This window comes from Pseudopipra pipra, chromosome 4 (genome assembly GCF_036250125.1).
Source record: "Pseudopipra pipra isolate bDixPip1 chromosome 4, bDixPip1.hap1, whole genome shotgun sequence".
In the NCBI taxonomy this organism is placed as follows: domain Eukaryota; kingdom Metazoa; phylum Chordata; class Aves; order Passeriformes; family Pipridae; genus Pseudopipra; species Pseudopipra pipra.
The window spans coordinates 2986939-3001228 of record NC_087552.1 but is presented as its reverse complement, the minus strand read 5'-3'; positions in this window follow the sequence as shown (position 1 = coordinate 3001228).

The window sequence follows — 14290 nt, the reverse complement described above, 5'->3', positions numbered from 1 at the left end:
CTCTCTCAAAAGACCTCTTTTTGTTTTCTTTGGCTGAGGAGGTATTAGTTCACACTAAGTGTAGCCAGATGGACCAGTCACTGCCAGGAGTGTGCTGACATTACATCCAGGACTTTGCACAGATACCTTGCTAAAAATGTAAGCTGCAATCTTGGATGTGTTTTTTCCCTATCAAACAATATAAAACATCTGTGCAAGCTAAATCCTGGGCTGTTATTGACAGAGCTGTGTGAGCTGAGCATTCCCATTTTCAAGTGGTTTCTGCTAAACTGTCAAGTGCTGCAGGACTTTTTGTGCTGAAGATATAATTTTCCACACTAGGAAGTACAGTGTGTTTCAGCTAAAAAATAGAAATGATTACAAAACCTTAATGTGTATATATATATATACACCCACAGTGTTAATGGCTTTAATATGGTTGTGATGAAGCAGTAAATATAACCAAAGGGAGCCACATGAACTAAAAATGAATGTTGAGATGTCTGCTATGATTTGTATTGATGCCTTTTGACAATCTTTTTGGCAATGCTGTCCAAAAACAAAGGATACTCTGTGTATTTTTTGCATGGCACAGCAGCACAGTTTGCCCAGTGAATTAATGAGCTCTTGGTGTGAATTCTGTGGTGTCTGACATGGGACAGCCCTGGGGCATCAAAAGCTTTTGTTGTGTGCTGTGGGGAGAGGGCTAGGGGGAGATCAAGAAAAACAAATGATGAAAGGGTGGATGCTCAAAGCTTGCCAAGGGAAAGAGAAAATCTGATTTGTTTCTTTTTGTATTAAAAAGGATCATTTAATAAAATGGTCCACTAGGAGCTCCTCAGCTTATTCCTCAGTAGAGACCTCATTAAGCCAAACAAACTGCTCTTAAAACCTCTCTGCATGGGATCAGATCTCCTCAAGATACAGCTGCAACAGTTGGTATTAAAAATACTAAACATATGAAACACTTTTTATGGCTTGTTGCAGTGTTTAAAAGCCATCAATTAAACTTAAATAATATTTAAGAGACAAATATCTCAGGATCAAAGTGTTCCCTGCTGGATTATGCTTTTTTTAATAGCATGGGTTAATGCTGGTTTCCTAAGTGGCACTAAGCAGAAGTTCCAAGTAAGTGCTGCTCTTATTGACCCAAATTCAGTGAGATGCAAATCTTTAAACTCTCTATAAAATCGTTGCTAAATAAGGTTATATTAAGAATTATGCCATGAGTTTGGGATCTGGGAGACCCAGACCAGTCATTTGCTCTGACTTGCTGTGAACCTGCGCTTTGTTTTTGTGGTGTTGTGCAGAGACCCAGGTTTACTCAGTCTGTGCTTCCCCAAAAGCATTTAAGTCATTATCTTAGCCTGGTGTTCTGCTCCTGGTACCTCCTGTGTGCTCCCCAGCAATGCCATTCTGGGGAACTGAGAAATTCCTGGGCTGGAAGTGGTTTGGAACTCGGGAACAGTGAACTCGGATCCATCTGTAAGCAGACAACTTGGCTTCTCTGTGTGCCTGGTTCTCCATCTATTGCTATTAAAGATAATTACACTTTGCCACTGCTGTGTTTTACAGATAAGCACATTAGTTGTGAGGTGCAGGGGAAAAGAAATCATAAACCTTCATTGATTAATTTGCTAAAACACATCCGAGGAGATTATGCAAAATATAGATGCATTTCTGAAAGCTTAGGGCTTTTTAATGAATTCATCTAATTTGTTAGCAAAATAGAACTGATTTATTATTTATTACTTTTGTGCAACATCTCTGAGTGATGTTATAAGCACAAAGGACACCAAATGCTCTGTGCATTTAAAGACACCCATTTGCAAACAGGTTTTTAAAATGCTTCTGGGTTCTTTTAAGCACAGCACTATTTAAACTAAGAACCTACAAAGCACGGAAGAGCAGGGAAACTTTTAAGTGCAGGGAAATGAAGTTCTAGGCCTAATCTCCCTGACATTAGTGGCAATATTGACTGCAGTCAGCAGGTCTTCATTCTAGAAGCATCTATAGCATGCAAGTGAGGAATTCTATTGTACTCAAAACCAGGTTTATATTTAGCTATAAAAAAAGACTTGGGTTCTGACTATAGGGGCCATGACTTTTGGGTGTTACTCAGCAGCAAGCACTCAGCTGAAGTTTCTGTCTCAAGTGGAAGCACTTGGAATGGATCCAGGATAGAAACAGCATTTGCATTTTCTGCCGAACTTTAGTCTTTAATGTTGCTTGATTTGTCTCCTTAGACATTTGTCAATCCTGTTTTTCAAATCAGAAAAGGAATACACTAAAATAATATTTCATTAGGTTATGCAGGGATTTCTTTTGGAAGGAAATACCAATATTCTCACTTTGCTGTCAGTCACTCAGAATTTAGTAGCAGCTTTGAGTGTCAAAACTCTGAGAAGTGTAATTGTTCTTTCTCCTATCCTGTCTCACCCAGCAGGAAGTCCCAACTCTGAACACAGAAAATCAAAGTATTTGCTAGAAGTCCTGCCTTCCCTACGTTTTGTAGACAAAATCTCATGTAAATCTGTAGTTCTGAACAGGGAATGAAGCAGTATGGAAGAAAATACTTTGGTCACCTTCTGGATTGCTGATCCATGTTTTGATCTGTTCCTCTTGACTCTCAGCTTTATCTTTGCTCTCAAAAATGTCAGTTCCATTAATCTCTCCTCAACAAGCACACTAGGAGAAGGCTTTTCCAGCATGCCTTGCCTGTTTAAACCAGTGTGATGAGGTCAGTAAGAACCCATGTGGCAGACAAGGCTTGCTTCCCAATCCTTGAAAACGTTTGCAAGTGATACCTGTCCATAAAAGGTCAACATACTTGTCCATTTCCTTGTGGATTCCTGTTGGTTTAGATGGATCTGTTGATTATTTTTAAGTGCATGTGTTAGGTTTCAAATGACATGAAAGCAGAAATGTTCCTCTGAGTTCAGTCAAGGTGAATAAAATCTGCCTTTGAAAGCACCACCCTGGATAATTCTCCTGCTTAGCTCCTATAGAATAGTCATCATTAAAAACATATTATTTATCAACCAGAGTGCACAGCAGTATTTGGGAGCAGAACAGTTTTCCAGCCTGTTCTTTGGAAAGGGGAGCAAAAGCAAAGTTTGTGGGTGAAAATACCAGCAAGCCTTAGCTTCAGCAAGCAGCATGCCTACAGTATCCCTTTTCTTTTTAACTGAGGCTGAATCATACATAATGGAGTGTTTGCAGTGTACAGAGTGTGTTTTCCTGTCTGTATAACATTCCACACTGTTGTGTGTGTGCAGTGTAATGTGTTTGGATTGAAGAAGTTGTAAAGCAGAGAACACAAAACCTGAGAAATAATCAGAAAGATGTGAGAAAAGCAGAGCTGAGAAGAACAAAAACTTCCTGAGACACCTAAAAAGTTTTTCTCTGAGGTTAATATCTGTAAAATGCTGTCAGTGTAAATGCAGGAGTGTTTTATTCCACTCAGTAAGAAAAAGGCTAAGTGTGGTACTGGTGGAATGAATAATTTGATACCATTACCAGTATGAGCACTAATTCTGTTCAGTTTGCTGTCCTAAATGTAGAGCTTAGAGAAATGCTCTAATATTTATTTCTCAGCAAAGTCTGTCTTTAGCCTTCTTCACTCTCTGAAAGAAGTGCTACTGCATGGCGTTGTGTCCAAAAAACTACAACGTGGTGCAAGGTTTGAAAATGGCACAATAACTGAAGGGAATATTCCAACACTTGTAAACAGGAGCACTTTTGAAACCTGTGATGGCGTGGTGCCAATGGCATTAATCATTTACTGATATAAATTGATAAAACTCCATTAAAACAGAATCATTCATGGACACACCAAAACTAATTTGATCCAATATAAATTCTACTCGTGTTAAAAAAAATAATCTGAATTTTAACATCCTTTGAGAGAATTACATCCTGCTTATTCCCAGCTGGAGTTTATTGTGTTTCTGATAAATTACTCTTCTCAAACGTATACAAGTGTGATGTGTTTTGCTTAAACTTATATTTCAGCAGCTGTCAGAGTGACCACAGACCCTGTAGGAAGCTTTAAGAATAAGTAAACCAAGCTGTTCCCTCTGATATTGTCCCAAACTTTACTACACTTTATGGGGCTTAACTCCTGAACACTTGCCACTGGTTTTCAGATGGAAAATCATGACTTGGTTCTTAACCTAGTGTTTGCATGTGGTTATTATATCCAAAAAACACTGAAATAATGTGAAGGGTCTGTTAAATTGGCAGAGCAAGGAAATCTCTCTCTGTTGCATCAATTTGGTTGCAGTATGAAAACTGGTGTTGCAGAATCTCGTAGTGACATGGGGGCAAAACTGTTTGCATCTCATTGCTGAAACTAAACCTAAGGGAAAGGGAATAAAAAAAAAGGCAAAAAACCTGTTTGCAACCAGAGGACTTGGAATTTAGGAGAACAAAGTGTTTCTCATCTTTAGTATGAAAGACCATGTAGAGTGTTTATTTTGTAAATTTAAGTTCTAGTTTTGAAATGTTAGATAATTTTAACTAAAACAGGGGTATATGCACAATGGTTGAATTCAAGTTGAAAGTTTTTTCAAATTACTGAAAAAGTGCAGAGGAGTTTGGCTTGCAATGGTTTCCAGGATCTTCAACTTTCTGTATGTACTAAAAGTGGAAAAAACAATATCTTTGAAATGTTCAGAGACAACAAAATTATTTTTCATTCTATTCTAATGCAGTATCTAAAAGCCAGGTATCATCTGTGTGGAGCCTGATCTCTCCATCAGATCTGTTTTGTTATAATATGAGAGGCAATGGAGTTGAGCTCTCTAACCCTTCCCAAAACATAACAAAATGTGTTTTGGAGTCAGTTGTGGCTGAACCCATTTCTCCAGGATAGAAACAAATACAAGTGTACATTGGAAAGGAGAGGAGGCAAACAACAGGAGTGTAAGACATAGAAGCACTGGATATTCTGCCAACAAAAAGTGTAATATATTACAAGTAACTGAGAGGTGGCTGCACAAACAACTGGCAAGTGAGAAATAGCATTAAGTTGATTTACAATACAAGAAAATGAGGCTGGAGGCTTGAATTTTGTTTGTGGCTGAGCTGTTGAATGATGTGGAGGTGGGTGATTTATTGGGATTTCAGTTTGATTTCGGTTCCTCCTTTTGCCATTAGCTGTGTATATTTAGGTTGTCACTGAGGAAGAATTATCTCTTCATACATGTTTTCCTGCAGAGTGACTGCTACGAGCTCAGTGTAGGATTTCTGGGGGACCCAGGAGGTCTATGGGAAGCAAGACAAACAACTATAAGATTTCCATTTCTGCCTCTTGATTTGATTTCTTTCTGCTGTTTTCACCTTTGATGCCTGAATATTTCAGCCTGTCCCTTCCTGAAACCCATGATAATTTTAGTTTGCCTGGAAAGTCCTGAGTGAAGGCCATTCAGCTGGTCATGAAACTGAGAAGTTAAAAAATGTCTATACCAAAGTAAAATATATATATATATATGTGTGATATTTATATACATTTATATTTATAGACACAGTGACTCTTTTTAAACACTTTTACAGCCAAAACTGATGCGAGCTGAAACTTGAAATATGGCTTGGAAATTGCTCTCACCAAGAAGAAAGGCTTCTGGGTTCTCTGGAGAAAATTGGTTTTCATTGGGCTGAATTATGAGCATCTCAAATTGAATATTGAGAGTGCCCTGGGCTTTGCAGGAGCTTTTTAAATGGGCTCATAAATTGAGCAGATAAGGGTGGCTTGTGCTGTGGGTGGTGCAAAGAGCTCCTCGAAGGAACTCTTGGCTCAGGGAAAGTTTGACTGCTCCAACAGGTCTGGCCCTGAGGGAAATGCAGGTGAATGGAAAGCATTTAATCAAGTCGTGGTCAAGCTTTGAGTTGACAGCAACCAGCTAACTCATTCTTAAACAGGAATTTTCCCCTCTGATAGAGTTAGTTAAAATATATTTGGTAGAGAATATCAACTAATGGGTTTTTTGGCTCAATTTTCTACTTTAATCCAGCTCAATCCTGTTGAATCCTTAAAATAACCATGAGATATTGTAGGTACATGGGCACTGCCCTTGGTATCTCTGGTTTCCACCTCTGTAGGAGCATTTTAAGTTTTAAAGCATCTGGTCTTTTTTGCTGAAGGTCAGAAGTCTGTTGTAGGAGCTAAAAGGGAAGTTTTTCCCTGTTGTGTAGGAAGCTGTCTTCTGACTGCACAGCCATCCCTGGAGAACAGGCCAAAAACTCTGCTCTCAGCTCTGCTACAGACTCGAGGGCTCCTTTGCAGTGCTCTGTCCCTAAAAGCTTTCCTTCAGAAGCACAGGGCTTGTCTTTCAAAGAGAAAACATCTCACTCCTCAGAATTTGAATGAGACATTTGAAGTTAAGTACACACAAGGACAGACCAGAAACTGCTAATCCCGAGGGGGTAGGGGAAGAAAACAACCTTCTCCTCTGCTTCCTTTCCCCAGATAAATATCAATCAGAGCTTTTCCTAGACTGAAACCTTTTGATTTTGCTTCCTGCCACAGAAACTGGTCTTTAATTATTTTATAAATGACAAGAAAAATTCATACTGACAGCTGTCAGTTCTTTCCTGAACTGCAGACATCACAAGTTTATTTTTTCTCTCCACATCAGCTGTTTTGTCAATGCTTCAGCTCTAAAATCTGGTATAAACACACCCCAGGATACAGTGAATACAACCCTGCTAGAATCAATTTTGCTCTGCACATATTTCTTTTGCTTCTTTAAACTCTGACTTATAAACATTAAGAAAAATCCTCATTTTAATACAGTCATAAGTAAAATCCTTTAATGACATTCAAAGGAATTAGTTGTTATCTACCATATTAGTCAAGATTATTCAGAAGCCAGCAGTGAAGCAATATAAATTATACTCTCATTAAATCATAGTAATAAGTTAATATTGGGTGTAAATAATTGAGCAGTGTTGATTATTACCCACTATGGTTTCTTGTCTTAAAAAGAAAAAGCAATTCTGTGTTAGAAGTAGAAAAGGAAAAAATTCTAACCACAGGAGTGATGTTTTGATTCTCTTTTTTCCTGAATTCAAGGGATGCAAATGGATGGAATGAAAGTGGGTTTTTGGCTTTTTTACAGCTAGGTATTCTGTTATTCTAGAAGGTTCACAGGAACAATAAACTTTAACAAGTACCACCTTGAATTTGACAAGTCTTTGATGAAAGTCATTATTATCTGACAGTTTCTGTAGTAGTCAAATACACCCACCTTCAGCACCTTCTGTTCTACATAAACTTATTCTGGCTGATGAAGGCAGAATGCCTTCAATCAAAGGAGATCTTCAGATAATTTTCAAAACCAGAATGCAACTCAAAGAGAAGAGAAACTAATACATTCTGATTTTTAACTCAGAAATAGCTTTCTGCTCGAATTAATAAATACCAGATAAATCATTCCATACCATCGTCCCTGTGGTGGTTTGACTTCTACAGAAACAGAGCCCATAAATGGTACAGCAGGATGGAATAATTTGATTTGATTTCTTCCCTGCTGCCATTCAAAAGAGTAGCTCAAATTCAAAAGATTGCTGTTGGGAGAACCAGGAATCAGGGAATTCTGTTTGGGCACCCTGTTTGTCTTCAGCTTCCCTCAGTGGAACCTTCCATTCCTCAATTCCTCATAGGTGATTCAGTATCAGCCTTTTTGGAGTGCTGGGCTGTTTTCTTTCTCTTTGCACTTCTCCAGCCTCCCAGATGTTCTGTAAAATCACAGAATACTCTTTACCACGTTGTGTTTATCACAAATGTGAAGCTGCTGCTTTCATATCAGAAATGTTTTGCTGAGTAAAGTGCAAACAGAAAAAGAGGGACTATTAGGAAAAAAAAAAAGGGGGGGTGTTGAAAATTAGCAGGGAAGTGTCACATTTTGCCTGCTGGGTTATCTTTGGAGTGAAACAGCAATAAAAGCACAGGCCCAAAAATCAGGATTACATCTTCCACAGGTGCCAGCTTAATAAAAGGATGCTGCTGCTGCTATAAACAACCCAGAGTGCAGGGGGGGAATTGTGGAGGAATTGCAACATCTCCTTTTCACTAAACATGAGGTCCTGGGCAGTCACAGACCCTGAGAAAGCAGTTTTATGGCTGCTGCTTAAATGGAATTTGGGGAACTGTAGGATTCCCAGTCCACCTTGTTATCCTGTAGCTGTGTTTCTCTCTGGTCTTCAGCAAGTTGCTGTGGGTCCTTGTGAGACTGATTCATTTCCCCCACCAGTGCATAACTGTGCCAGAGGATTTGCAGGTGGACAAATGAACTTTGTGATAAGGCTGCCTTATAAGGAGTTTCCTGGTTTCCCACTTTATCAACTGAAGAGTCTGTCACTACAGTATTTCACTTGCTTAGGAACCTTTCATCAGCAAAATGCTTATAACAATGATGCTCTTTGTGCTTTCTTTTGCCCCAGTATAGCCAAAAACATCATCTGGAAAAAAAACATGAATCACATTTTAATAAAATTACATAGAGGGATGATTTGGATGAAGCACTAAAACCTACAGCCAAGGCTTTTGTGCTCCTGCAGAACTCCCTTGCACACAGATATGGGCAGATGATGAGGGGGGACTTAGGAAATTGGGGTCCTCTTGCCTAATCCTTCCTGTTATGAGAACAAGGATGCTGAAGCAGAAGCTGGCATGCTGAGACTAGAAAACTCGAGTGGAAAATGGTTCCCAACAGCCCCGTGTTGCTGGAACACCAGGTGTGCTCTGCAGATGCTTTTAAGCTTGAGAGCTTCTGCCAAAGGCTGCAATCGTGAGCGGGGGGAAGCACCGACCTCTGTTGTGTAAGGTTTCAGGTGCTGTGTCTGCCCAGGCTGTGGGAATTAGCAGACACTTGCAACTTGGTTTATTAGGAATTGCAGAGCAAACAAATTAGGTTGGGCTGTCATCTTCCTTCTATCATCTGAAAACAAATCTGTGGGGAGTTTTTGCTTATTTTCCCCTAGAACAAGTTTTTATTCTGTTTGCTTTCTGATTTTGGTTATTGCTATGTCAGGTTATTTTTTCTGGATTTATCAAAGAAAAGAAACGACAGTGAAATCCTACTTTTTTTACACTGCTTTGGTTGTTTATTTGGCCTCCTGTAAATTCAAAATTTATGTGTATTCTATGCTGCTTATGCCAGAATCGTGTAGGGTGCTTGCTGTATAATCTGCTATTACTTATATGTTATATATGATCTCAAGAACAATCTTCTCTCAGCTGTTGCTTCTTGAGGTGTGAGACACTGAACATGTTCTTCCCTAGGTTTCTGTCTTTGTGATAAAACAGAGCTTGTCTTTGAGGGTCAGTTTGTCTTTGCATATTTTATAGCCATGTCTACACCTCTCAACTAAAAAGACTTGCTCTCTTCCCCTCCCTTTTCAGGCTTGAAATTATTCTTGATATAAACAGCTCTGCTCATCAAACCACATTTTTGGTTTGTACCCAGTGTTCTCCATGGCTAGAAAGAGGTTGGCTGGAAGGATTATTTCCATCTTAATAATTTTTTAATCATGGTTGTTCTTTTACCCTTGTTCTGTTACAGTCTAGACTGGCTATCTCAGGTGGAGCACATGTTCACCAACACCCTCTGGCTTAACCATCTAATCATCTCATGATGATGGAAAAATCTTCTCTTGGTTAGGGATATCCTAACTTCATTGCATGATCATAGAAATCAACTTGCATAATACCTATTATTCTCATTAACTTCAGAAACTATTAGTTTTTCTTTATCTTGGTTTGTTTAATTAACAGTTCTGTCTTGCCACTTGATTTTTTAAGTCCTTCACCCTCTGAACACCACACTCTGTTCCCCAGCAAACACCACAGCCATCCTACAAGCAGTCCAGGCCCAACAGAGATGTCTCAAATGGCATCATTAATATTTCTTAGTTATATATACACTCCTGAGGAAAATGCTGCTCTGTATATGAGGAAACTTCAAACCTATGTTTCACTCCTTTGAACCACTGAGTCTCACCTGATGTGCTTCCTTAGCCTGAATTACTAAAAACATGGGTGTGAGCAGAAAATGGCAGGTTTAGACAGAGATTTTAAGGGCAGAAGAGATGACTAAAATATTCTAAAGTGATCTTGCTTAACTCAGCACAGATTATTGCCCTAAGTAACACTTCCTACTGGGTGAGGAAGCCAGTAGTCCACAGCTGGATTTGAAATGCTTGTGATATCATTTTATATCTGGCACTTCCATTTTCTCTTATTCTCTGTCTTTTCTGTATATAAGAGAAAGAAGTGTGTGCCTTCAGGTGCAGGTAAATGCAGGAAGCAGATGTTCTGAAAGTAGAAAAGCATTATCTGTGGCTTCATGTATTTGGCACCAATTGCACAACAGCAGGGAGTTGTGCAGGGTGAGAGAGATCTGTGCAAACCAAGGGTGCTCCACAGAAAAACAATGGGAATGTTTCCCTCCATGGAGGAAAGCAAATCAAGCTTTAGTTTCTCTAAAGTGGTGTTTCACTGGTCTATTGTTTTGTTGCTAGCAAGGTAAAATGAACTATGATAAAGAAATCATATACCTTCTGTCTAGGGCCTTGTATATTAATATTAATAGAATGAGCTAAATTCAGGAAGAACTTCTGAATTTCAAGTGAATTTTCCTGTACCTGTATCTAAATGACTGGACTGACCTCTAGATAGGGATGTATGCATGGCTGCCTCCCAGCTTGGAGTATTTCCCAGTGTCCTCCCCACAGAACACGATATATTGTATAAATTAGGCCTGTATTGGTACCCTCAGATCAAGGTGCCATCCCTGTATGTGCACAGTGCTTCCAGTTCTGTCGAGGTTCTTGGTGCTAAAACTAATCTACACTTCCTTGCAGCAAATATGCAAAGTGGGGCTTTGAAATGTAGATACTGAGGAGCAGTTCAGTTAGGTAAAAATTGCTCGTGGGAGCAATTGAGTAGGTTGGAAAATTTATCTATTAATGGTAGAAAATATTTGAAGGAACAGAAAATTAGAACTCCCATGGCTCTTTTTTTTAAACTGTGACGAATCTAATAATTGCTCCAGCAAAATGGTAGTTTGAATTTGCCTACAAATGAGCAGGAATAATTGTATATAAAACGTTCCACTAGCAGTGTAGGCACACAGTTTAAAGTCTACGCTGCATAATCTAAATTAATTCACCCAGGGCGATTCCTGGGCTGACTGTTCCCGAGCAGTGTCACTGCAGCTGGTGCAGGACATCAAGGGACTTGTTCCCAGGTGTGGGGCTGCTGAAGCAAAACCTTCAAAAGGCCTGATCTGACACACACTTCAGTGAAGGAGGAGCTTTCCATGGGAAGCCTGTCAAATCCCACCTGATCTACACTAAATGCTTTCTCATTCCACCAGAAACTCCTTTCTGGGCCACAGCAAGGCAGGTTCTGTAGGACACTGATTGAAGGTGAAGGCATCATGCAGAGGCTCCACATCAGGCAAATGCATTCGGGCAGCACTGTGAATAAATCAGCACGGTGAGCAAAGGGGAAAGGAAGATTTCATGTGCAGAGCTCCTGGATCAGCTGCTAGACAGCCTAAATCTCACACAAATACCCTTGCTCACGGTTAGGGCAAAGCAATTTTGAGGTTCAATATACCATTAGTGCTAATGCCTGACATTAAAACTTAGGTGAAGTGCAGTGGAGTCACAGACTGTGCTGCTTGGGTGTGCACCCTCAATAGTGCAGGGGCTGGATATAAAGGAAGCTGAGGGCTTGGACTGATGTTGAGTTCTGTCACATAGTAGCAAAGTTATTAGAAATGAAAGCTGTTATATGCTGCAAGACTGGGCCCAGGAACAAGGTGTGAGGCTTTCTTACAGTCTGTCTTGTTGCTCTTCCATTATAGTTGCAGGACATAGACTGTAAAACACTTAAGGAACTGGCAACCTAAATTTTGGAGCTGTGCAAAACCAGAGGGGCTTTCAGTGGAAGTTTGAGAAGTTTTGAAGTTTTTGTTCTACTCTGTAGTGTAACCAGTGTTAGCATTTCAGAGCTCTTCATGAAGAAATATTGTTGGTATTTTAAACACAAAATTGTTTTGATTTTTACAGTGACGTGGCTTTTCACTTTTTTCTGCTTTCTTCTGAAACAAAAGATAAAATCCATGTGTTTTCATGGTTTTGACTTTAATAGATTTGCATATTCAGATAAAACATGCTTGCAGTGCTGTTTTTCCAGCAAGCTGCATGAATTGAACTCTCCCTTTCAGATGGTTTAACCCCACCCAGTGATGTTATGTAGATCTAAACATTAATGAGTTCATTAATATACATTAATGTATCACAACATTTTCCTGTTGTAGGCTGAAGGGCCAGGTTTTCCATGAGGAGGTCAAAGTCAGTTTTCCCTGGATATCCTTGGGTTTTCCACAGAGAGGTCAAAGCCTCACCCCCCCAGGGAGGTGGGTCATCCATCAGCACGTGCAACCAAAGAGCGGTGAAAAGACCGCAGTGGTCTTGGACCACATGCATAGAACTATGACATCTGTGTCTGCATTCCCTTAAGGAATTCTGGCTCTGGCCAGTCTTGGTGTGAATTCCAGCCCAAGGCACCTCGAAGCAGAGGGGCTGATTTGGCTCTCAGCCTTTCCTCTCTCTGATTCTTGCACAGAGCAATGTGTATCTTTGGCTCTTGTCTCCGTTCCCCTCGGAGCAGGCACGGGCCAGCTGGAAGCACAGGGAGAAACTATAATAGAGCTCAACCAGCAGGATTTTATGTTGTTATTAAACAGCTGTCCAAATACCATGTCAGAGTTACTTAGAAGAATTCTTGCTCTCAGGTTGTAGTGAAGAATTCTTGAGTAGGATCATAATCTAACATCTTTAAGACCAGATTTATTTTGAGATTATATTTCTTTATCCTTGAGAAGGGTTTGCATGGCTGTAAATGGGGAGTGAATTTGAGCCTTTGTGTGGCATGTGATGCTCTATTTGGTAAATATTGGCACAAAAGTTCCAAGTCCTGTGAAAAGAATACTTCACATCCCTGTAAGATGTCAATTGTCCTTTACAAGGATGTGACCATCTTTTTTCCTCATTTTTTGAGAACTTTTTGCTGAAACACTTGTGTAATTCCAGTTTTGTATTAGTGTGTTATAAAAGAAAGAAGCTTATGGCTTTGCATTTGATCAAATTATTGATTAAAACCTCCTTATCTTCTATCCCTCTTGGAAGACACAGAGAACAATAGGTCAGACTCCAGTCATAGCTTGTGTGTTTGAAGCATAACATTGTATATTTTACCTTTTAAGGTTCTTCCTAAGAAATACTCAGGGAAAATAGGGAGTTAAGCTAAAAATATAGATACATATACATATATATATATATGTACACATATACATATATACATATATATATATGAGTATCAGAGCTGGTGTTCTTTTCTCACCATCCTCTATATTGCCAGATTGGTGTCACCTCGGTGGCTGCTTGGAAAGCAAACAAATAAATACCCTCCATTAAGAATGGGCAGGCTGGCACCAATATTCAGTGGGAGCCACTAAATTTGGCTGCACAGCTTGAGGGAAGTAGACTTCTAGAGCAAAATCTTTTTAAACTTAAAAGGAAGAATAATATGTATTTTTAGCAGGAAGAGAAGCACTTTGTGCAAGGTCTGCTCTTCCCCACTTTGCTGCTCTGTGTGTGTTTTTCGTGGAGTTTTTATACTTTGGTGTTTGCCAGCAGTAGAAACATTAGCTAGAGACTCTGCTAATATAAATAATTGAGTTCTATGAACTGCTGCCTCTTACACCCACAGAGAATCTGGTCCATTTTTTTTTTTTGAAGATACATATGGGCATATTAAAGTGACTAATCTTTAAAAAATGTTCTGTACAAGCACTGCCCACCCTTCCACCGCTCGGCTGCACATTTGCACTTCTAAGCCTTGTTTTCAGTTTATTTTGGAGTAATAAATAAACTGAATGTGCAAATCCTGCCCTATTCCAGCTGCAAAGATCTTGCTTATTCCTTTCCCCCTTTCTGAGCTATGATTTAATCCTTGGGATTTTTTTTGGTAATTCATATCCTTTTTGCTCTCCGGTTCCCAGCTGCAAATTCCCCAACATTATATTCAGCCTTTTCACCATATGTTTGAAATAAAGAGCTGTCCTTTCCCACCCCTTTGGAGAAGAGATCTCTCCAACTCAGCCAATGAGACTGTGGGGAAGGACTTGCTAAATCTCGACAGGCACAGAGGGGGGGAAAAGGCAGCATTCACAAAGATCCTCCTGTTTCTTCTCTCCAGCAGAGCTTCCTCGTTGCAGCTGAGCATGGTAGGAAG